Here is a 23,693-nt window from a genome sequence, read left to right on the forward strand (position 1 = left end):
GGCTCCGCAACGATGGTAACCACCTCGAGGGGTACGCAAACCAAGCCTCGTAGCGTTCCAAACTATTCTATGCGTTACAACGATCGCGTGGATATAAAGAACGCCTAAAATGGAGCTAAAACGCATAATCTAGGCCAAAAACAAGTTCCAGGGACCTATTTGTAAGATAACTGGAGTTCCAGGGGGGTTTCTGGTTAAAACCGAGGACTAAAACATAATTAAACTATAAATCTGGGGTCTAACTCGCAAAAAGACCTAACCTGGACGGCGGTTCTATATCTAAAAAGGTCTGGGGGGTCTGTGCAAGATTTTGGGCCAAACTGTAATTATTTTTGAACTAAACAGGACGGCGGGTTGATTTCAAAGAAAGGGAGGGGCTCTTTAGCAAAGTGGCTAGTCCGAACTATTATCTAATGACTGGGGCCATTGGATCGTGATCTGAGGGCACAAGACGAAGGGATGCGCCGATCTACAGGGGTCCGTTCGGGCTACGGTCTTGTGCAAAAGCTCAAGCGCAACACATGTAATTCACTGGGGCACTCAGAGAGGCGGTTCGGGGCTGGGTGAGGGGTTCTCGCCGGTGCAAGGCGGTGCTAGCATCGCCGGCGAGGTCGACTAGGTGCAACAGAGAGCAAAAGGGGCGGGGAACGGGCACGGCGTGATCGTTACCCTCACTCGGGGATGATGCCGGCCGTAGAAGTCGACGAGAGGCGGCGCTGGGCAGAAATCGGGGTGGACCGGCGGCGGAGCTCGACGCGGCGGTCGTGGGCGTGGTCGATGCGGTGGTGCTCCGGTCCTCTGGGCTCCACGGGAAGCCTCGGGGTCGATCTGCGAAGCCGGTGAAGGGGTCAGAGAGGTCCAGTGGTCACCGGAGATGATGGATTGTGGCGGCGCAAGGACTCACCGGCGTGGAGGTCGCGGCGGCGCTCAGCTCCGAGCAGAGGCAAGGCGGTGGCTAGGGTTGTGGGGCTGTGCTATGGGATAGGCTGGATGCAGGAGGTCCGCGGGGGTTTAAAGAAGGCGCCGGGGATCTCGGGGAGGCACGCCCGTCGTGATCTCGGCGGGGATTGCGGCGCGGCCGTTGCAGCGCGGGAAAGGCGGGGGTGGGGTTGACAGGCGGGCCCGCGCTGTCAGCGGCTGGGCGAGCGAGAGCGGGCGATGCGCATCGCGTGGAGGAGTGGGCCAAAGCGGGTCGAATGCGGGAGCGGCGCTCGAGCGAGGGAGTGGGCTGAGCGGAAGGCGGGGTTGCGTGGTGGAGTGGGCCACGGGGTGTGGGCCGCGTAGGGAGGTGGCCTGGGCTGCTGCGCGTGAGCAGGCCCGGGAACAGAGAGGGAAGGAAAAGGAGGCAAGCTGGGCTTCTGGGCCGCGGGAAAGGGAGAAGGGGAGGGATGGGCCGGCCGGGTTTCCTTGGGCTGGGCTTTGGTCTTTCTAGTTCCTTCTTCTTTTTCTATTCTATTTTCCTATTTCTAGCTCTAACTCAAACTCAAACCAAATGAATTCAAATTTGAATTTGAATTCACTCAAGCACTCAAACAATTAAAACAATGCTCCAGCATGATGCAACAAACATTTTAACCTTATGATAAAGTTTTAATTACTTAAGGAATAAAAATTAAATTAAATGCAAGACTAGACATAAAAAACCTTAGAAAATTAAATTTATTAATAAATGCTAGAAATTAAATTAGGGTGTTACAGACCCTACCCCCTTAAAGAAATCTCGTCCCCGAGATTTAGCTGGGCTGGCTAGCAAAGAGATCTGGATAGGTCTTCCTCAGCTCATCTTCTCGCTCCCTTGTAGCCTCAGCTTCACTGTGGTGACTCCACTGAACTCTGCACATCTTGATGCACTTGTTCCGAGTAACTCTTTCTGATGTCTCCAGAATTTTCACCGGATGCTCAGTATAAGTCAGATCTTCCTGAACTTCTAACCCATCCAGTGGTGCTTGCTCCTCGTGTACTCGCAGACACCTTTTCAGCTGAGATATATGGAAGACATCGTGAACTCCTGAGAGGCTGGTGGGCAACTCCAGGCAATAAGCAACTTCGCCTTTCCTCTCTAGCACCTTGAATGGACCAACATACCGAGGTGCTAACTTCCCCTTGACATTAAACCTGCGGATTCCTCTCATCGGAGACACCTTCAGGTATACATGATCACCAACACTGAAAGTCAGGTCTCTCCGTTTACCATCTGCATAGCTCTTTTGCCTGCTCTGTGCAATCCTCAGGTTTTCTCGCATAGCTTGTACCATCTGCTCTGCATCTTCTATAATATCAGGGCCAAAGAGCTGCTTCTCACCAATCTGATCCCAATAGAGAGGAATCCTGCACTTTCTGCCATACAATGCTTCAAAGGGGGACTTCTTCAGACTGGCCTGATAGCTGTTGTTGTATGAAAACTCAGCATATGACAGGCACTTATCCCAACTAGTACCGTACTGAATGGCACAAGCTCTCAGCATATCTTCCAACACTTGGTTGGTTCTCTCTGTCTGCCCATCGGTCTGAGGATGATAAGCGGTACTGAAACGTAGCTTCGTATCCAATGAATCATGAAGCTGCTCCCAGAACCGTGAAGTGAACTGAGATCCTCTGTCTGATATAATCTTCTTGGGCACACCATGCAAGCAGACAATCCGGGAGATGTACAACTCTGCAAGTCTAGCACCGGAGTAAGTAGTGTTCACTGGAATGAAGTGAGCAACTTTCGTCAGACGATCCACTACTACCCATATGGAGTTGTACCCTTTCTGAATACGAGGCAATCCAACTATGAAATCCATCGTGATCTCCTCCCATTTCCACTCGGGAATCTTCAACGGCTGCAACAAACCGGCTGGCCTCTGATGCTCTGCCTTCACACGCTGACATGTGTCGCAGATGGCCACATTCTCGGTGACTGAACGCTTCATCCCATACCACCAAAAATGTTCCTTCAGATCATAGTACATCTTTGTGCTGCCCGAATGAATAGAGTAAGCTGTATCATGGGCCTCACTCAGAATCAACTTCCGGAGATCCTTCACATCTGGCACACAGATCCGGTTCTTGTACCACAAGGTACCCTGATCATCTTCTCTGAAATGAGGAGCCTTGCCCTTCTTGAGCAACTCACGAATCTCCTGCAGCTTCTCATCTTCATTCTGATGCTGCCTGATCTCTGCCTCTAGAGTGGGTACTGCCTCGAATGTCGCACTCGAAGTATGATGCAAGAAACCCAGACTCAACTGCTCAAATTCCTCACATAACTCCTGAGGCATCTGGAAAGCAACGGCCATGTTGACATAGCTTCTTCTGCTCAGAGCATCTGCCACAACATTGGCCTTTCCCGGATGATAGTGAATTTCCATGTCATAATCCTTGACCAACTCTAACCATCTCCTCTGCCGCATGTTCAGCTCATTCTGCGTGAAAATGTACTTGAGGCTCTTGTGATCAGTGTAGATATCACACTGCTGCCCAAACAAGTAATGCCTCCAAATCTTCAGAGCATGCACAACTGCGGCTACCTCAAGGTCATGAGTGGGATAGTTCAGCTCATGCCGGCGTAACTGCCGTGAAGCATAAGCTATCACTCTGCCCTCCTGCATCAGAACACACCCTAGACCATCCTTCGAAGCATCACAATATACCGTGAACCTCTTCGTCTGGTCTGGCAGAGTCAGGACTGGTGCCGTAGTCAATCTTTTCTTCAGCACATCAAAGGCCATCTAACGCTCATCAGTCCATATAAATGCCGCATTCTTCTCTAGCAAGGAAGTCAAAGGCTTCGCGATCTTGGAGAAATTCTCAATGAACCTCCGATAATATCCTGCTAAACCCAAGAATGACCGGACTTCCTTCACCGTCTGCGGTGTCTCCCACTCGAGCACATCCTTCACCTTGCTCGGATCAATTGCAATACCTCCCTTGGAGATGATATGACCGAGGAATGGAACCTCGTCAATCCAGAACTCGCACTTGCTGAACTTAGCATACAGCTGATGCTCTCTCAATCTCTGCAACACGAGCCTCAGATGCTCTTCATGCTCTTCCTCTGTCTTGGAGAAGATCGGGATATCATCAATGAAGATCACCACGAAGACATCCAGATAATCCATGAAAACCATGTTCATCAAGTGCATGAAGAAAGACGGGGCATTAGTCAAGCCGAAGGACATGACTGTGTACTCATATAGCCCGTACTTGCAAGTGAATGCCGTCTTCGGAATATCCTCCGGACGGATCCTCAGCTGAAAATAACCCGAACGAAGATCAATCTTCGAGAATATATGAGCACCTCGAAGCAGATCGAAGAGATCCTCAATACGGGGCAGTGGATGCTTGTTCTTGATAGTAACTGCATTCAGCTCCCGATAATCGACACACATCCTCTTCGAGCCATCCTTCTTATCTACTAGCAACAATGGAAAAGCCCAAGGAGAGAAGCTGCGACGGATATAGCCCTTGGCTAACAACTCATCAATAGTCTTCTTGACTTCCTCATGCTCTATAGGTGCCATGCGGTAGGGCCGCTTTGCAATAGTAGTGCCAAGCAAAAGATCAATAGAAAACTCGATGTCGCGTTCAGGCGGCATACCTGGCAAATCATCTGGAAAGACATCTGGGAATTCAGACACCATGCGAATACCGTCCGTGGGTCTAGCCTCCATCTGATGAAGAAATCCCGAGGGCTCTGAAGCACTGACTGTCACCTCTTGGCCATCAGATGCTGTCAGGTGAACTGCCCGATGAGCACAATCAATTCTGACTCCCCACTTGGCAAGAGTATCCATTCCCAGAATCACATCAATACCCTTGGTGTTTAGCACCCTCAGATCTGCACTGAACGTTGCCCCCCTTATGGCTATACTGACTCGAGGGCTAACAATATGGGATCTCAACTCCCCTCCCGGTGAAGAGACTAGCAGATACTTCTTTAATGGGGTGGTAAAGAAACTATGCTGCTCAACATATGACTTGGTGATGAATGAATGAGTAGCACCAGTATCGAAAAGCACTGTAGCTAGGATGGGAGTTGACCATGAACGTACCAATAACCACGTTAGGAGCCTCGGCCAGCTGACTCGGCCATCACGTGGTTCACTCTGCCCTGAAGTGGCGCCCTAGGCTGAGCTGGGCGCCCCTGCTGTCCCTGCCTGTGCCTTCCGGGGGCAAGTGTTGGCATAGTGCCCCGGCTGACCGCAGTGAAAGCACGTGCGAGGAGGTGCCTGCTGTCCGGCAGGAGGAGCTGCCTGCCGTGGAGCCTGAGGTGCTGGCGGAGCTGGTGGAGCACGAGCCGGAGGTGCCGGTAACCTCGGACCCTGACCTGCCTGCTGCTGCTATCGAGGCAGGTACTGCTGCGGCCTCTGCTGGTACTGCTGAGGAGGCCGGTACTGCTGCTGCTGGTATTGCTGGGGTGGCTGGAGGCGAGGACGAGTGTTGCTGTCGGAAGCAACGGGGACAATCTTCCTCTTCTTGTCCTCCATCTCCAGGTACTTGCACTCCGTGTTGAGCGCGCTATCAACCAGATGGTTGAAGTCGTCGAAGCAGAGGTTGAGCAGCGCGTACTGGAGGTAGTCCTCAAGACCCTCCATGAAGTGCTCCTTCTTCTTGCGGTCATCCGCAACATCGGCAGGGGCGTAGCGAGCAAGCTGCAGAAAATGATCACGATACTCCGTGACCGTCATAGTCCCCTGAAGCGAAAAAGACAGATAGATATCGAAAGATTAATTCATGACTCAGAAAGATAGCTCAAGGGGGTATTAGCTCAAAAGGAAACGCTGAATGATTATATCTGAAATTACCTGCTTCAGTGCACGGAACTCCTTCTGCTTCATCTTCATAACGCCCGCGGGGACGTTGTGACTGCGGAACCGCTCCCGGAACTGGAGCCAGGTGAGAGCCTCGCGGTCCTGAACTGGGTGGGACTCCCACCAGTCCAAAGCTGCCCCTCGTAGCTGTCCTGCTGCGTACAGGACTCGCTCCCGATCATCGCATTGGGCGATGTCCAACTGGCACTCCACTGCACGGAGCCAGTCATCTACCTGGAGAGGGTCAAATGTGTGATAGAACGTCGGCGGGTGACCCCTCAGGAACTCAGCACGCCTGTCGCGGGTCTGCGGAGGTGGAGGAGGCGGCGGCTGAGCGTGGATCTGCTGCAATGCCTGAACAGTGTTGTTCAGGGTGGCCATCATCTGCATCTGGAGCTGAAAGAACTGCTCCGGAGTCAAGGGTGGAGGCATCAGCATTCCGGTACCCTGGTTGTTCTGCCCCTGCTGCTGGCCAGAACCGGAACCGGTGCTCCTGGTGTTCACCATCTGATTTTGGACAAAAGATTTCACGAGTAAGGATATTGCAGGAATAAATTCAGATGGATATGATAACTCTTTGCGGAAAAAGATTCAGCCATGATAGAGTAGACAGGATAGAGTGGACTGTTTTACCCTCCAACGATCTAACTCATTTTATTAATTAGTTAACTTTAATATAAGAGTGATTTTCTTTAGACAAATTTAAACTACTAAGCTATGCAATCATCCAAAAATCCAAATCAAACATGTAGCATAATAACAAGCAGACAATTTTCACAACTTAGCCGAGTTATCGTATTATTATAAAAGGGTCACCTAGCTCCTACTCATGGTGGTCAGATGACTGATTTCAGGCCAGAATCTACGAAAACTATTCTTTAGAGAGAGAAATCAAGGAAAGACGGGTAAAAGTCATAGAATTCAAGGGGTATAATAGTAAAATAGTTTCAGCAGGCAAGGATTGGAGAGAAGAAGTCCTAAAACCCGACCAGTTCTATCTAGGCTTTCGTCCTACAGTCGATATGGCTCTGATACCACTCTGTAACACCCGGTTTATAAAAGGACATAAACCGAGCAATCATATACGTGCCAGGATCAAGTCACACGTATATACAATAGAATGAACAGTATATCATAGCACATATCACGTAAAAGATATAATAAAGCGAGTATGAATGTTATTTATTACATTAATGACAAAAATGTCTGATACAGCGGAAGCGAAGTACAAATACGATAAAACTCTCCGAAGCTGAGCAGGGCGCCACAGGGACGTCGAGTGGGAGACAAACGCCTAGAAGTCCTCGTAGACCTGGTAGCGCTGAGCGAACTCCCTCGCGTCGGCAGGAACTGAGCAGCAGTAGCGTATCCAAGAGGAAAAAGTAGAGAAGAGGCAAGGGTGAGTACACAACTTGTACTCAACAATTACAACACGAACTATGAGGCTCTAGGTTGGCTGACTGACTGCATTAGCTTTTAAGTCTTGGCAAAATTTTATTAAAGCTATTTACTACAAGTTGATGAATTACCATAAACCCAGTTACATAGTAATTAATCAAAATTAATCATGTTACTACTGAGAACCAAACCGAAACCACCAAGGTAACCCCGAGAGGCACCCCCTCGTCGGAAGGAGTTAACCCCACTAATCAAAAGGAGGATCTGGGCCGCTCATGACCGTGAGCACGGCTAGTATACTAGTTTTACACTCTGCAGAGGATGCACATCTTTACCCACAAGTCGTGAGCTACGCTAGTTGTTCATCACACTTCCTTAGGTGAGATGACTAGCGACTCACTACGAGGCCGTTACAAAGGACACGTTGGTAAGGTGTAACCGCTAAGGAATCAGGCTCCGCAACGATGGTAACCACCTCGAGGGGTACGCAGACCAAGCCTTGTAGCCTGGCCACCATTGAAGCTCACCACCCCCCATGCCCCGTCGGTAAGTTACTCTCGAACCTAAATGACCTAATTATTAAGCCAAGACCGTCCCATTCCAGTCTTGTGGTAGCGCTGTTGTCCCAGGTTATCGCTCTATGAACCGGTCCTTATGGAGAGTGGCCAACCAGGCTAGTAAGCACCGTGCTGGCCCCCTAAACCATATTTCTAACAAAACCACTTTTAAACGAGACGTGAGCCACTCAAGCCACACAGAGGGCCACTCTCAGAATTAAGTTGCATATACCATTAATCAAATTAATTAAAAAGGACCAAGTGTGTTATAGCACGGCACCTAGCACAACTAACCAAAATGCAACCCAAGGGATATATATATAAAGGATAAATGTGGCTAGGAAAACCTTATAGGCATACAGTATTAAAATGCAGTATGAAATTGTAATTAAAGGTGATAGGTGGTGTTCATGTTATAGTTGCCTTCCTCGTACTGCTCCTGCTGCTGCTCAAACTGGTCGGAAGATGGCTGCTCCGGGTACTGGTACTGGGGCTCCTCAGATGGATCAGCGTCTACTCACGAACACATGGCCAAAACAAGGCACAACAATAAACATACAAGCAAACACTAACGAAAGCTAAGAAACAGTACATCAGTACAATAAAACAGTAGACTAAACTATTTTAAAACTATTCTACGCATTACAACGATCGCGTGGATATAAAGAACGCCAAAAACGGAGCTAAAACGCATAATCTAGGCCAAAAACAAGTTCCAGGGACCTATTTGTAAGAAAACTGGAGTTCCAGGGGGGTTTCTGGGCAAAACCGAGGAATAAAATGTAATTAAACTATAAATCTGGGGTCTAACTCACAAAAAGACCTAACCTGGACGGCGGGTTCTATATCTAAAAAGGTCAGGGGGGTCTGTGCAAGATTTTGGGCCAAACTGTAATTATTTTTGAACTAAACAGGACGGCGGGTTGATTTCAAAGAAAGGGAGGGGCTCTTTAGCAAAGTGGCCAGTCCGAACCGTTATCTAATGACCGGGGCCGTTGGATCGCGATCTGAGGGCATAGGACCAAGGGATGCACCGATCTAATCTGGAGCGTCCATCTGAGATCGGGTGGTTAGGGGGGTTCGGGCGTGCGGGACGTCGCCGGAGCTCTGCTCCGCGGCGAGCTTCGCCGGCGACGGCCGATCCAGTGCTACAGGGGTCCGTTCGGGCTATGGTCTTGTGCAAAAGCTCAAGCGCAACACATGTAATTCACTGGGGCACTTAGAGAGGCGGTTTGGGGCTGGGAGAGGGGTTCTCGCCGGTGCAGGGCGGTGCTAGCATCGCCGGCAAGGTCGACTAGGTGCAACAGAGAGCAAAAGGGGCGGGGAACGGGCACGGCGTGATCGTTACCCTCACTCGGGGATGATGCCGGCCGTAGAAGTCGACGAGAGGCGGCGCAGGGCAGAAATCGGGGCGGACTGGCGGCGGAGCTCGACGCGGCGGTCGCGAGCGTGGTCGATGCGGCGGTGCTCCGGTCCTCTGGACTCCACGGGAAGCCTCGGGGTCGATTTGCGAAGCCGATGAAGGGGTCAGAGAGGTCCAGTGGTCACCGGAGATGATGGATTGTGGCGGCGCAAGGACTCACCGGCGTGGAGGTCGCGGTGGCGCTCCGCTCCGAGCAGAGGCAAGTAGGCGGCTAGGGTTGTGGGGCTGTGCTGTGGGATAGGCTGGACGCAGGAGGTCCGCGGGGGTTTAAAGAAGGCACCGGGGATCTTGGGGAGGCGCGCCCGTCGTGATCCCGGCGGGGATTGCGGCGCGGCCGTTGCAGCGTGGGGAAGGCGGGGGTGGGGTTGACAGGCGGGCCAGCGCTGTCAGCGGCTGGGCGAGCGAGAGCGGGCGATGCGCATCGCGCGGAGGAGTGGGCCGAAGCGGGTCGAACGCGGGAGCGGCGCTGGAGCGAGGGAGTGGGCTGAGCGGAAGGCGGGGTTGCGGGGTGGAGTGGGCCACGGGGTGTGGGCCGCGCAGGGAGGTGGCCTGGGCTGCTGCGCGTGAGCAGGCCCGGGAACAGAGAGGGAAGGAAAAGGAGGCGAGCTGGGCTTCTGGGCCGCGGGAAAGGGAGAAGAGGAGGGATGGGCCGGCCGGGTTTCCTTGGGCTGGGCTTTGGTCTTTCTAGTTCCTTCTTCTTTTTCTATTCTATTTTCCTATTTCTAGCTCTAACTCAAACTCAAACCAAATGAATTCAAATTTGAATTTGAATTCATTCAAGCACTCAAACAATTAAAACAATGCTCCAGCATGATGCAACAAACATTTTAACCTTATGATAAAGTTTTAATTACTTAAGGAACAAAAATTAAATTAAATGCAAGACTAGACATAAAAAACCTTAGAAAATTAAGTAAAGCCAATTAAATTTATTAATAAATGCTGGAAATTAAATTAGTGTGTTACAGCGTACCCTCTGGAAAACTACTCGGATTCATCGTCAGCCACCGAGGAATCGAGGCTAATCCAGAAAAGATCAACGCCATCATGGCCATAGATGCTCCAGCCACCATCAAGGACGTCTAGAAGGTTACAGGCTGCATGGCAGCCTTGAATCGGTTCTTGTCCAGGTTTGGTGAATGAGGGTTACCCTTCTTCAAGCTTCTCAAATGACAAGACAAATTTGAGTGGACTACAGAAGCCATGGAAGCACTCGAGAATCTCAAGCGTCATCTCCAGTCATCGCCAATTCTTACAACCCCACTACTAGGAGAGGCACTACTCCTCTACATCACTGCGACTACTCATGTAGTCAGCATGGCGATAGTAGTCGAACGCCCAGAGGAAGGCCACGCTTACGGCGTCTAGAGACCAGTCTACTTCATCAGTGAAGTACTCTCTGAATCAAAGGTTAGATATCTGTCAATTCAGAAAGTTCTATATGGAATTCTAATTACCTCCAGGAAGCTTCAAAACTATTTCGATGAGTACAAGATCTCAGTTATCACTGACTTCCCATTGGCGGACATACTCCACAATCGGGATGCCAATGGACGAATCTCAAAGTGGGCAGTTAAACTGGGAGCTTTGGAAATTAACTTTAAGCCAAGAACAACAATCAACTCACAAGCACTAGTCGATGTCTTAGCTCAATGGCGGGAAAATCAAATCCTAGCACCTCACAACATACCAGAGCATTGGGTAATGTACTTTGATGGCTCACTCAAGCTCGACAGAGGCGGCGCTGGAGTTCTATTCATCTCCCCCAAAGGAGAGCAGTTGAAGTATGTGTTCCAGATCCTATTTAAAGTCTCCAACAATGAAGCAGAATACGAGGCACTGCTTCACGGGCTTTGCCTAGATGTTTCTCTCGGCATCAAGCGACTACTTGTCTACGGCGAATATCTACTCGTCATCTAGCAAGTCAATAAAGAATGGGATATCGACATGGACACAATGGATGCATACGTTGAAGAAATCAGAAAGCTCGAGAACAAGATCTCAGGATTGGAAATCCACCACGTAGATCGTGACAACAACGTGGGAGCTGATGTCCTATCCAAGCTTGGATCTACTCGGGCAGCTGTTCCACCTGGAGTCTTCGTTCATGGACTACATCATCCATCAGTCAAGGTGCACAGTCAGCAAACTACTGACACGAAGGCCCCGCCCACAGTCAGAGAAGTGTTGATGATCAAAGAAGATTAGCGGACTCAGTTCATCGACTTCATTAGGGAGTTCAAGCTCCACCACATGTCGATGCTAAGAATGTTGAAGCAGCACGCATCATCAGGCGAAGCAAAGGTTTCGTTCTCGTCGGCGACAACCTGTATAAGAGCTCCGCCTCCGGCTCCTTATGATGTGTGTTACCCTCGAAGAAGGCAAGGACATCCTCAGGGAAATACACGAAGGAGTCTGCGGCAATCACACCGCATCAAGGACTCTAGTTGGCAATGCCTACAGATCCGGCTTCTTCTGCCCAACTGTTGTGTCAGACGCAGAAGACCTTGTCAGAAGATGTCCTGGCTGCCAATTTTTTGGCAAGAAGACTCATGTTCCAGCACACAATTTGATCACAATCCCTCCGTCATGGCCATTCGCCTGTTGGAGTTTTGACATGATCAGACTCTTAATCGAAGCCCTAGGAGGATTCAATCATGTGCTGGTAGCGGCCGACAAGTTCACCAAGTGGATCGAGTACAAGCCCATTGTCAAGATCTCATTAGATTAAGCATTGGACTTCAACTCCGACATCATACATCGGTTCGGTTTCCCCCACACTATTATCATAGATCTGGGTTCTAAGTTTACCTTGTAGTCATTTTGGGATTTCTGTGACAATTCTTGCATAGAGGTCAAATATGCTTTAGTGGCTCATCCTCGAGCAAATGATCAAGTGGAATGCATCACTGGCTTAGTACTCAATGGCTTGAAAAAGAGACTATGACGCCAATTCTAAGAAAGGCGGCAAGTGGATTCATGAACTACCCCACGTAGTCTGTGGGCTACGAATGCAACCCAGCAAAGCAACTGGAAATCTCCTTTCTTCCTTACCTATGGATCAGAGACTATACTACCCGCATATATCATGTGAAAATCTCCAAGAGTACAAGCCTATCAAGAAGGAGAAGCAGATGAAGCTCGACAACTTGAGTTAGACTCAGTCGAAGAAGTCAGAATCAATGCTTTGACTCAGTCTGCTAAATATCTTCAAGGAGTCAGACACTATCATGATCGCAATGTCCATGTAACACCCGGTTTACAAAAGGACATAAACCGAGCAATCATATACGTGCCAGGATCAAGTGACACATATATACAACAGAATGAACAGTATATCACAGCACGTATCACGTCAAAAGATATAATAAAGCGAGTACGAATGTTATTTATTACATAAATGACAAAATGTCTGATACAGAGTATGCGGAAGCGTAAAACAAGTACGAAACTCGGAAGCTAGGCGCCACAGGGACGTCGACTGGGAGACGACCGCCTAGAAGTCCTCGTACTCCTGGTAGCTCCGGGTGAACTCCGCCGCGTCACCGGGAACTGAGCAGCAGTAGGGTGTCCCCAAAGAGAACAAGAGGAAAAGAGTAGAGTAGGCAAGAGTGAGTACACAACTTGTACTCAATAAGTATAACACAAACTATGAGGCTCTAAGGTTGGCTGACTCATCTGCATTAGCTTTTAATCTTGGCAAAATTTTATTACAGCTATTTACTACAAGTTGATGAATTACCATACCCCAGTTACATAGTAATTAATCAGAATTAATTATGATACTACTGAGAACCAAACCAACCAACCACCCGGGGAACCCCCCTAATCAAAGGAGAATAACCCCCCTAATCAAAAGGAGGATCTGGGCCGCTCATGACTGTGAGCACGGCTAGTATACCAGTTTTACACTCTGCAGAGGTTGCACATCTTTACCCACAAGCCGTGAGCTACGCTAGTTGTTCATCACACTTCCGTAGGTGAGATGACTAGCAAACTCACTACGAGGCCTTTACAAAGAATCTCGTTGGTAAGGAGTAACCGCGAGGGTTAGATCAGCGACGATGGAGCAAGTTTAGTAGGCGTCAAGACACAAAAGCACAGACGAGGCCACTCAGTACGAGGGCCATAGAAGCTTACCACCCTTGCCCCACAGGTAAGTTACTCCAAACCAAAAAGACCTAATTGGTAAGCCAAGACCGTCCCATTCCAGTCTTGTGGTAGCGCTGTTGTCCCAGGTTGTCGCTCTATGAACCGGTCCTTATGGAGAGTGGCCAACCCAGCACTAAGCACCGTGCTGGCCCCCTAAACCATGTTTCTAAAAAAACAATTTTAACGAGACGTGAGCCACTCAAGCGGGCCGCTCCCAGAATTAAGTTACATATACCATTAATCAAATTAATAAAAAAAGGACCAAGTGTGTTATAGCGTAGCACCTAGCACAACTAACCAAAATGCAACCCCAGGGATATATAAAGGATAAGAAGTGGCTTGGAAAATCCTTATAGGTATACAGTATTAAAATGCAGTATGAAATTGTATTTAAAAGTGATAGGTGGTGCTCATGTTATACTTGCCTTCCTCAAAGTTCTCCTGCTGCTCAAACTGCGGTGAAGATGGTGGCTGCTCTGGGTACTGGTACTCTTCCGAAGGATCAACGTCTACTCACGATCGCAACGCCAAAACAAGTCCAGCACATACACATACATGCAAACAAAGGAAAACACTAAGAAACAGTACAACAATACATAAAAACATCAAACAAAACTAAGCTAGAACTATTCTACGCATTACAACGATCGCGTGGACTTAAAGAGCACCTAAATCGAAGCTAGAACACGAAAACTAGTATTAAAACAAGGTCTAGGGGCTTTTCTGCAAGAAAAACTAAGTTTCTAGGGGTTTTCTGCAAAAACCAGAGACCTATACATAAAAACTGAAAAGATCCGAGGGCTAAAGCGCTAAAACAACCGGGCTGGACTGCGAGTTCAAAATCTAAAAAGCTCAGGGGTCTAAGCGAATAAAACAGGGCCTGGATGTAATTACTTTTACACTGGTTAGGACCGCGGGTTAATATTGGGAAAGGCGGGGGTCTCTTTAGGAAGATTACCAGCGAAACGGTACGCCCGATCTAATCTGGCGCGCTGATCTTAGATCGAACGGCTGGGATGGCTCGGACGCGAGGGGCGGCGGCGCAGACCGCCGAGGGTCTCTATTCCGCGGCGGCGTGGGCGGATGCTCGCCGGAGTTCTCCATTCCTGGCGTTCCGGAGCTCGGTTTGAGGTGAGGTTAGGCCGTGGATGCTCAGCACAACATGGCTAAACCACTTGGGTACTCAGGTTAGGGAATTGGAGCTTGGGACGAAGTGCGTGGCGGGGAGGGCGGCTCTGCGCAGCGAGGCTCGCCGGTGTGCGAGCGTATAGGCCGTTCTATGGCCTGGGCGCGTGTGCAACAGGGTCATGTGGTTTGCGCGAGGCATGGGCAAGCCGGTGCAGGGGCTTTGCGGTGCGGTGCAGGGCTGCAGGGCGTTCGCCACGGCGGGGCTGTGGCAAGGGTCGCCGGCGAGCGGCGCACAAGCACCTAGAGTGTGTCCTGGGCCAAAAATAACTAACGCAAAAAGGGCGGGGAGGCCTGGGGGTTCTTACCGTGGTCTCGTGGTGGCTGGAGTAGCAGCGCGGGGCGGTCGGCGACGAGGACCGGTGGCAGAGCGGAGGCAGTGCTCGCGGACGGGGTGCTGCGGTGGTACTCCGGGCACCTGGATCCCAAGGGCGGCTTCAGGGTCATGCTGCGAAACCAAGGGAGCGGTCAGCGAGGCTGAGGCGTCAACGGCGGCGTGGAATCATGGTGGCGGTAGAGTTCTCCTGCACTGGCGTCCGAGCGAAATTCCCGGCGAGGCGCGGCCGAGCTTGGGGGTCAATGAGTTCGGGGATGCTCTTGGTGCATCCGCGAAGACGTTGCGCGGGCTGGTCGTGGTTGGTGTGTGGTGGAGCGGCGTGACCGCGGCGGCGCAGAGCCTCTGTGCTGCGGAGCAAGGAGAGGCGGTGAGCTAGGGTTTAGTAGTGGCAGCTGCGGATGGGAGGAGGGCGCAGGGGGTCGCGGGACGTTTAAAGGGTAAGGCCGGGGATCTCGGGGAGGCGTGCGTGGGCGGAGTCACGGCGGAGATCACGGGCGGAGGCCGGTGCGCAAGCGGAGGGTGCGGGAGGAGGGAGAAGGGGCCGACAGGTGGGCCAGGCTGGTCAGTGAAAGGGAGCGCGGACACGAACGAGCGCGCAGGCGAGCGAACTGAGGTGCTGACGCGTGGGACTGGCGGGTCGGGGCGGGCGACGCGCTAGCGGGCGAGCGCGAGCTGGGCCGCGGCGCTGGCGAGGCGGGGTGCGGGATGCTGGGCTGTGCGCGTGAAGCGGGCCAAGCGGAGAGCGGCTCACTGGGCCAGGAGAGGAGGAGGGGCGCGTGCTGCGGTGCACTGGGCTCGGACGCGGAGGGAGTTGGGCCGCGGGGTGAAGAGGGAAGGAGGGAGCGGGTTGGGCTGCCGGGTTGGGTTCCCTTCTTCTATTCCTTTCTTCTTTTCTCTTTTTCTTTTCCAAACTATACTCAAACTATTTGAATTCAAAACCTATGCACTCAATCAAATAAAATCATGCACCAGCATGAATGCAACAAGTTTAAACTTAGAAAAAAATTTATTTACTTGTGAAATAAAATTAGATTAAATGCAAGACTAAACATAATAAACCTTAGAAAATTAAATAAAGCCAAATAAATTTATTATTAAATACTGAAATTAAAATTAGGGTGCTACAAATCCTACCCCCTTACAGGAATCTCGTCCCGAGATTCTGGGCTGGCTAGCAAAGAGAAACAAGGATGGGTTTAAGCTCTACGCACACCTGGTATCACCTGCTGCTGATCCTGATCATTCTAAGCACCCTGCTTGGAGTAGTTCCCGGAAATAAGGTGGGCATCGTCACCACTGGTACGCGAGATTAGTGAAAGGTCCTGGACTGATGCTACCGGTGACAAGCGATTCTGTGGACAACTATGGACATAATGACCTTTTTGCCTGCATTGGTAGCACATGCGGCGGCGGTGAATGGCGCCCACTAGACCTGTGAACTTAACATCCCATCTTGCATTATTTTTGTTGCTTGCTTTTTGGACTCCTTGCGACCGTGTGGCTGAATCACATTCATAGTGATAGTCAACCCATCAACATAATCATAGAGTGCTTGGTTCTTGACCTGTGTATCTCTAGATCACTCAGGATCCTTTCTCTTCTGGATGGTCTGTAGCTCATCAACCGATGGAAAGTCAAGGAAAAGGGAATCCTCTGCTAGCTGCTCTTGATGAGACATCTTTCTCTTTGTACTGGAGAACAACCTTTGGTTCCTTCTAGTTGTGGCTTCATCTTCAGATGCACAAACTTGACGACAAGGAACGCCATAGAATTGGCAACACGGGCAAGCTTTCTCACCATTCTTTGGGTGGTATGTTGTTTGCGAAGACTGATCTTGTACCGTTGTCGGCTGCTCCACAGAAACTGTTGCGTGAACACCATCACTCATTGCCTTTTTGTTCTGCCGACATCTGAGCTGGGATAAAAGGAAGCATAGATTGGTAAGGTCAAAGAAGAGAGAAAAGCCCCACTATTTAAGGTTCTATCTTATTTAGACAACACTGCCTAGGCATCATTGCTGCTAACTCCAGATAGGTGTTACATAAATCCGAAAAAAAGGAACTATAGCATAACTCTTCTGCCTCGCCTGAGAGATTCTCAAATTCTCCAGTACTATCTGTAGGCCGGGGTGTCACCTCTTGGCTTACTAATTAGGTCTTTTTGGTTTGGAGTAACTTACCTACGGGGCAAGGGTGGAAAGCTTCAATGGTCCCTGCTCCTCCGGCTTGGTTTGTACTACGTGTCTTGTACCCCCGTGAGGTGGGCCCCATCGTCGCTGATCCAACTCTTCGCGGTTACGCCTTACCAACGAGATTCTTTGTAACGGCCTCGTAGTGTGCTTGCTAGCCATCTCACCTAAGGAAGTGTGATGAACAACTAGCATAGCTCACGACTTGTGGGTAAAGATGTGCAACCTCTACAGAGTGTGAAACTGGTATACTAGCCGTGCTCACGGTCATGACCGGCCCGGATCCTCCTTTTGATTAGTGGGGTTACCTTGGTGGTTTCGGTTTGGTTCTCGGAAGTTCTTAATTAATTTGATTAATTTCTATGCAACTGGGTTATGGTAATTTCATCAACTTGTAGTAATTAACTTTAATAAAATTTTGCCAAGATTAAAAGCTAATGCATATGAGTCAGCCAACCTTAGAGCCTCATAGTTTGTGTTATACTTGTTGAGTACAAGTTTTGTACTCACTCTTGCCTACTCTACTCTTTTCCTCTTGTTCTCTTTGGGGACACCCTACTGCTGCTCAGTTCCCGGCGATGCGGAGTTCACCCGGAGCTACCAGGAGTACGAGGACTTCTAGGCGGTCGTCTCCCAGTCGACGTCCCTGTGGCGCCCAGCTTCCGAGAGTTTTCGTATATGTATTTACGCTTTCGCTGTATCAGACATTATGTCATTCATGTAATAAATAAGCTATATCGACTGTAGGACGAAAGCCTAGATAGAACTGGTCGAGTTTTAGGTCTTCTTCTCTCTAGCCTTGTCTACTGAAACTATTTTGCTATTATATTCCTTGAATTCTAAGATTTTTACTCGTCTTGCCTTGATTTTTCTCTATAGAATAGTTTCCGTAGATTCTGGCCTGAAGTAAGTCGACTGACCATCATAAGTGTAAGCTAAATGACCCATTATAATAGCACGATAGAACGTTTTGCCACGCGTTGTGTTAGTCGAGTTGTGTGTTAAACTCGACTAAAGTGTAAATTTGTATGCTTGTGATTATGCAAATGCTTGATTTGGATTTTTGGTTGATTGCATAGCTTAGTAGTTAAATTTGCTTAATGAAAATCAGCTCTTAAGTTGAAGTTTAATTAATTAATAAAATGAGTTAGATCGTTGGGGTTAAAACCATGCACTTTGTTTCCCTCCACTTTATCATGCCTAAGTCTTCCTTGCAGAAAGATATCATATCCGTCTGAAATTATTTCTGCAATATCTTTACTCATACATCTTTTGTTCAAATCAGATGGTGAACACCAGGAGCACCGGTTCCGGTTCTGGCCAGCAGGGGTAGAACAACCAGGGTACCGGAATGCCGATGCCTCCACCCTTGACTCCAGAGTAGTTCTTCCAGCTCCGGATGCAGATGATGGCCACCCTGAACAACACTGTTCAGGTACTGCAGTAGGTCCACGCTCAGCCGCCACCTCCGCCTCCACCACAGCAGCCCCGCGACAGGCGTGCGGAGTTTCTGAGGGGTCACCCACCGACGTTCTCCCACATGTCTGACCCACTCCAGGCGGACGACTGGCTCCGTGCAGTGGAGCGCCAGTTGGACATCACCCAGTGCGATGATCGGGAGCATGTCCTGTACGCAGCAAGACAGCTGCGAGGGGCAGCTTTGGACTGGTGGGAGTCCCACCGGGTTCAGGACCGCGAGGCTTTCACCTGGATCCAGTTCCGGGAGCGGTTCTGCAGACACAACGTCCCCGCGGGCGTGATGAAGACAAAGAAGAAGGCTTTCCTTGCACTTAAGCAGGTAAACTCAGATATAATCCTTCAACATTTCCTTTTTGAGCTAAGACCTCCCTTGTTCTATCTTTCCGAAACAGGAAAAGTTAAGCTAATTATTCGTCATACATCTTTCTTTTTCCACTTCAGGGGACTATGACGGTCAAGGAGGACCGCGATCGTTTCCTTCAGCTCGCTCGCTACGCCCCTGCCGAGGTCGCGGATGACAGCGACAAGCAGGAGCACTTCATGGAGGGTCTCGAGGACTACATCCAGTACGCGCTGCTCAACCTCCGCTTCGACGACTTCAACCATCTGGTTGACAGCGCGCTCAACACGGAGCGCAAGCACCGGGATATGGAGGATAATAAGAGGAAGATCACTCCAGTTGCTTCCGGCAGCAACACCCGTCCTCACCTCCAGCCGCCCCAGCAGTACCAGCAGCAGCAGCAGTACCGGCCCCCCCCAGCAGTACCAGCAGCGGCCGCAGCAGTACTGGCCTCGACAGCTGCAGTAGGCAGGGCAGGGCCCGAGGTTTCCGGCACCTCCGGCTCGTGCCGCTCCCCCAGCTCCGCCAGCACCTCAGGCTCCATAGCAGGCAGCTCACCCTGCCAGACAGCAGGCTCCCGCACTCTCTCGCATGTGCTATCACTGTGACCAGCCGGGGAACTACGCCAACTCTTGCCCCCGGAAGGCGCAGGTGGGACAGCAGGGGCGCCCAGCTCAGCCCAGGGCGCCACTTCAGGGGAGGGTGAACCACGTTACGGCCGAGTCAGCGGCCGAGGCTCCCAATGTGGTTATTGGTATGTTCATGGTCAATTCATATCCAGCTACAGTGCTTTTCGATACTAGTGCTACGCATTCCTTCATTACACAGTCTTTGGTCGAGCATCATGGTATTCGTACTAGCACATTAAAGAGGTGCCTATTAGTATCTTCATCGGGAGGACAATTGAGGTCTCATACCTTCTGCCCCAGAGTTAGTGTATCCTTAAGGGGGGTAGAATTCAGTACAGATCTGATGGTGCTAGACACCAAGGGCATCGATGTCATTCTGGGGATGGATACTCTTGCTAAGTGGGGAGTCCGGATAGATTATGCTCAGAGGACAGTCTTGTTATCGGCTTCCAGTGGTCAGGAGGTTACTATCAGTGCAGTGGAACCTTCTGGATTTCTTCATCAGATGGAGGCTAGACCCACGGATGGTATTCGCATGGTGTCTGAATTCCCGGATGTCTTTCCGGATGATTTGCCAAGTATGCCGCCTGAACGCGACATTGAGTTTTCTATTGATCTCTTGCCTGGCACAGCTCCTATTGCAAAGCGGCCCTACCACATGGCACCTATAGAGCATGAGGAAGTCAAGAAGACCATTGATGAGTTGCTAGCCAAGGGCTATATCCGTCGCAGCTTTTCTCCTTGGGCTTTTCCGTTGCTATTAGTAGATAAGAAGGATGGTTCAAAGAGAATGTGCGTCGATTATCGGGATCTGAACACAGTTACCATCAAGAACAAGCATCCACTACCCCGTATTGAGGATCTTTTTTATCTGCTTCGAGGTGCTTGTGTATTCTCGAAGATTGATATGCGTTCAGGTTATTTTCAGCTGAGGATACGTCCCGAGGATATTCCGAAGATGGCATTCACCTGCAAGTATGGGCTGTATGAGTACACGGTCATGTCTTTCGGCTTGACTAATGCCCCGGCTTTCTTCATGCACCTGATGAACAAGGTTTTCATGGATTATCTGGATGTCTTCATGGTGATCTTTATTGATGATATCCTGATCTTTTTCAAGTCAGAGGCAGAGCATGAAGTTCATCTGAAGCTCGTGTTGCAGAGATTGAGGGAGCATCTGATGTACGCTAAGTTCAGCAAGTGCGAGTTCTGGATTGACGAGGTTCCATTCCTCGGTCATATCATCTCCAAGGGAGGCATTGCAGTTGATCCGAGCAAGGTGAAGGATGTGCTCGAGTGGGAGACACCGCAGACGGTGAAGGAAGTCCGGTCATTCTTGGGCTTATGTTGACGCTTCTTAAAGCGCCAATTTACGTACCGCAAGCGCACGGATCGTGTAGCTTTTCCCTTAGAGTATTCCCCCAAGGTTTATCAATCCACGGAACAAGTGTATTACTATGCTTAACTAAGCACTAATGATGTTGGTAAAAGATCTATATTGAGTGATTGAATGTGAAATAGATCTAATCTAACCAATCTAATCTAATCTAGACTAGTGATCAATGATAGATGTGTGCACAAGATATGAAGAGTATTTGTCCATAGGGTCTAGGATCACTAGAGATGTAATCGCCAAGCAATGAAGAACGGATCTAATCTACCAAAGGTGTGTTCCAAGATCAAAACCTTTCCCTCCCGCATACTGTCACTACACGAGGATAATCGGTAACAAATCAATCAAGAACATGATAGTTGATGTAATCTAAGTAAACCATGCAAGAGCAAAGCAAACCCAAAGCCAAGTCACGAACTATTAGGCATCAAAGCATCATCAACAAGAATCGTGGTAGATCAATCTCATAAAGGATTCGACAATTACAACTCAAGATCTCCTTACAACCCCATGAACAAACGAGGACTTTACCCCATGAAGCTAAGCGAAGCGTAGTCGATCATGGTGGTGAAATCTCTGGCAAGGGATGGATCCCTTGCTGTCCTCCAACTTGCAGTGGCGCCGAGGGACGATGAGGCCTCCGGTGTCGCCTTTCTCTTGTGTCTAACTCGAATGTATCTCTGGATGCTCTTCTCTGGATCCTCTAGATGCTATCTCCGCGATCCTTCTGCGATCCCCCTCTTTGACGGCGGCTTCGGGGTATTTATAGGCAGATATGGTCGGTGGTTTTGGTAAAACATAGATTAGGGTTGACGCATACTTCATGCTGGAGAAAACTGAGACCGATTGGGCTCCGAAATGGGCTAGGCCGGCCGGCCCAAGGGCTCCAGGCCGGCCTGGCCTTCTGGCCCCTTTCGGTCCCATCTTTCGCGTGTGGCCTCTTCCTCTTATTCCTCATCTTGGCCTAGTTGTAACCATGCGTCAAAACATCTCCGAAAATGTCCAATTTCCTGCCAAAATGCAACATGCTCCAAAATCCAGGACAAAATCGAAAACGGTCAAGTTCGGGTGCCAAGTGGCGGGTTAGTACATGAATCATCCCAAAGAATTTACCAAAACAACTCCTAATCATATAGTAAAATGGGTACTTTAGGAGCGCCAACATTCCCCTCATGCTTAGCTTTTGCTCGTCCTCGAGCAAATCAAATCATCAAATCCTTCCAAGGGTTGCTCAAGAGTTCTCGAACTGCAAAATTTACTTATGCAAACAAGTCTAACAATATTTCTTCAAACAAAGGTCAGAGGAGCAGCGAGGATAATCATATCATGGGCGTTTAAAAACTCATCCAATATTACTCCACGACTGTTACCTTTAGCCGGCAACTCGAATATCGACAACACTTGCTTTTCTTGCCATCCTTGGAGGTTTTTCTCTCTTTTTTTTAAGAAACAAAATACCCTGCAACAAAGGTTAGACCAAAAATTCTTGCACAAGTCCTTTCATGTCTCCTGATAAAAGTGGCTATCCTATTATTATTTGCAAACTCTCATCTCCCAAAAGTCTCTCAAGTATAAAGTGGGGCTATAGGTGAGGCTTAGCAAAGTATATACATATATTGTCAAAATAAGAAAACCTTCTAATGATTGTTTACCTTCCGAGCCAATGATCATGAGAGTTTCTTCATAATGTAAAGGGTTCAAGGGTAAGAAGATTTAGAATGGTGGACATGTGCAAAGGCATACAAAAAGATTGACTTCAAGGCACAAGCATCGTCCTCGTTGTCGAATTGCACATGGTTGGAATTGAGGATATTGTTCTCAAACAACAAGGTGATATCTCTTTGCACTTCTCCAACCATAGAATCCCTTCATTTATTCTTTTCTTCTCATACATTTTTTTTCTTCCTTTCTTTCTTCCGAATTTTCTTTCTCTTTTCCGAACCTTTTCATAGGACACTTTCTATAAAACATAGATAAGCAAATCTCCGAAGTGGCTCCCTGAATTTTTGGAGCCCGAGCCGAGGCCAGAGGGGCCTAGGTCGGCCGGCTCAAGAGGTGTAGGCCGGCCGTCCGCCCTGGGGCTTTCCCAGCTCGGCTTCGGTCCATTTTTCTAGTACTCCTTCCTTTCTTCATCCCAAAATTATGTTTTATACAAATCATGCGCAGAAACAGAATGTATCCTCATAATTGGGTTGTGTTCAAGGAAAAGGATAATAAACAAGATAATCTTAGGTTTGGGTTTTGGAATCCGGTAGATCTCATGAGTTGTTCCGATGAGGAATTCTCATTACCGAATATTGACGTGGCTAGCAATTCAGAGATGAAAATACGGACATGATCATTGCTCAAAATTAAAACTCCCAAGAGAAAGAAATCCTAACTCAACTCAATGTACATCCAATGCTTATGGTGGAACGAATATAGCTTTTGGATGATAGGATTTTTACTCTCGACTTGTCAAGAACTTGATCAACCTTATGCTTGTTGGGGTTTTATTATTTTATGAAATTAAAGTCCTCCAAATCATGCCTTACTCGCAAGCGTAATCAAAACCAAGCGCTAGATCAAAGCTCAAGTGTGGGTATTAACATGGACGAATAATTTACTAAGCTCCACAAATAAGAATTAATTTTCATGACAACGCTCGTGAACAATTGCTTTAAAGAAAGTAAAGTAAAACTGAATGCATAAATAAAATTGCACGATCCAACAAAAACAAAGACACTTTTTATTTTGTTTTCATGACTCAACACTAATTTAAGACTCACTCTCACACATGCGAAAAATAAAGCACACAATGCTAGACTATGACTCTCA

Source organism: Panicum virgatum, chromosome 2N, assembly GCF_016808335.1.
Source record: "Panicum virgatum strain AP13 chromosome 2N, P.virgatum_v5, whole genome shotgun sequence".
Lineage (NCBI taxonomy): Eukaryota > Viridiplantae > Streptophyta > Magnoliopsida > Poales > Poaceae > Panicum > Panicum virgatum.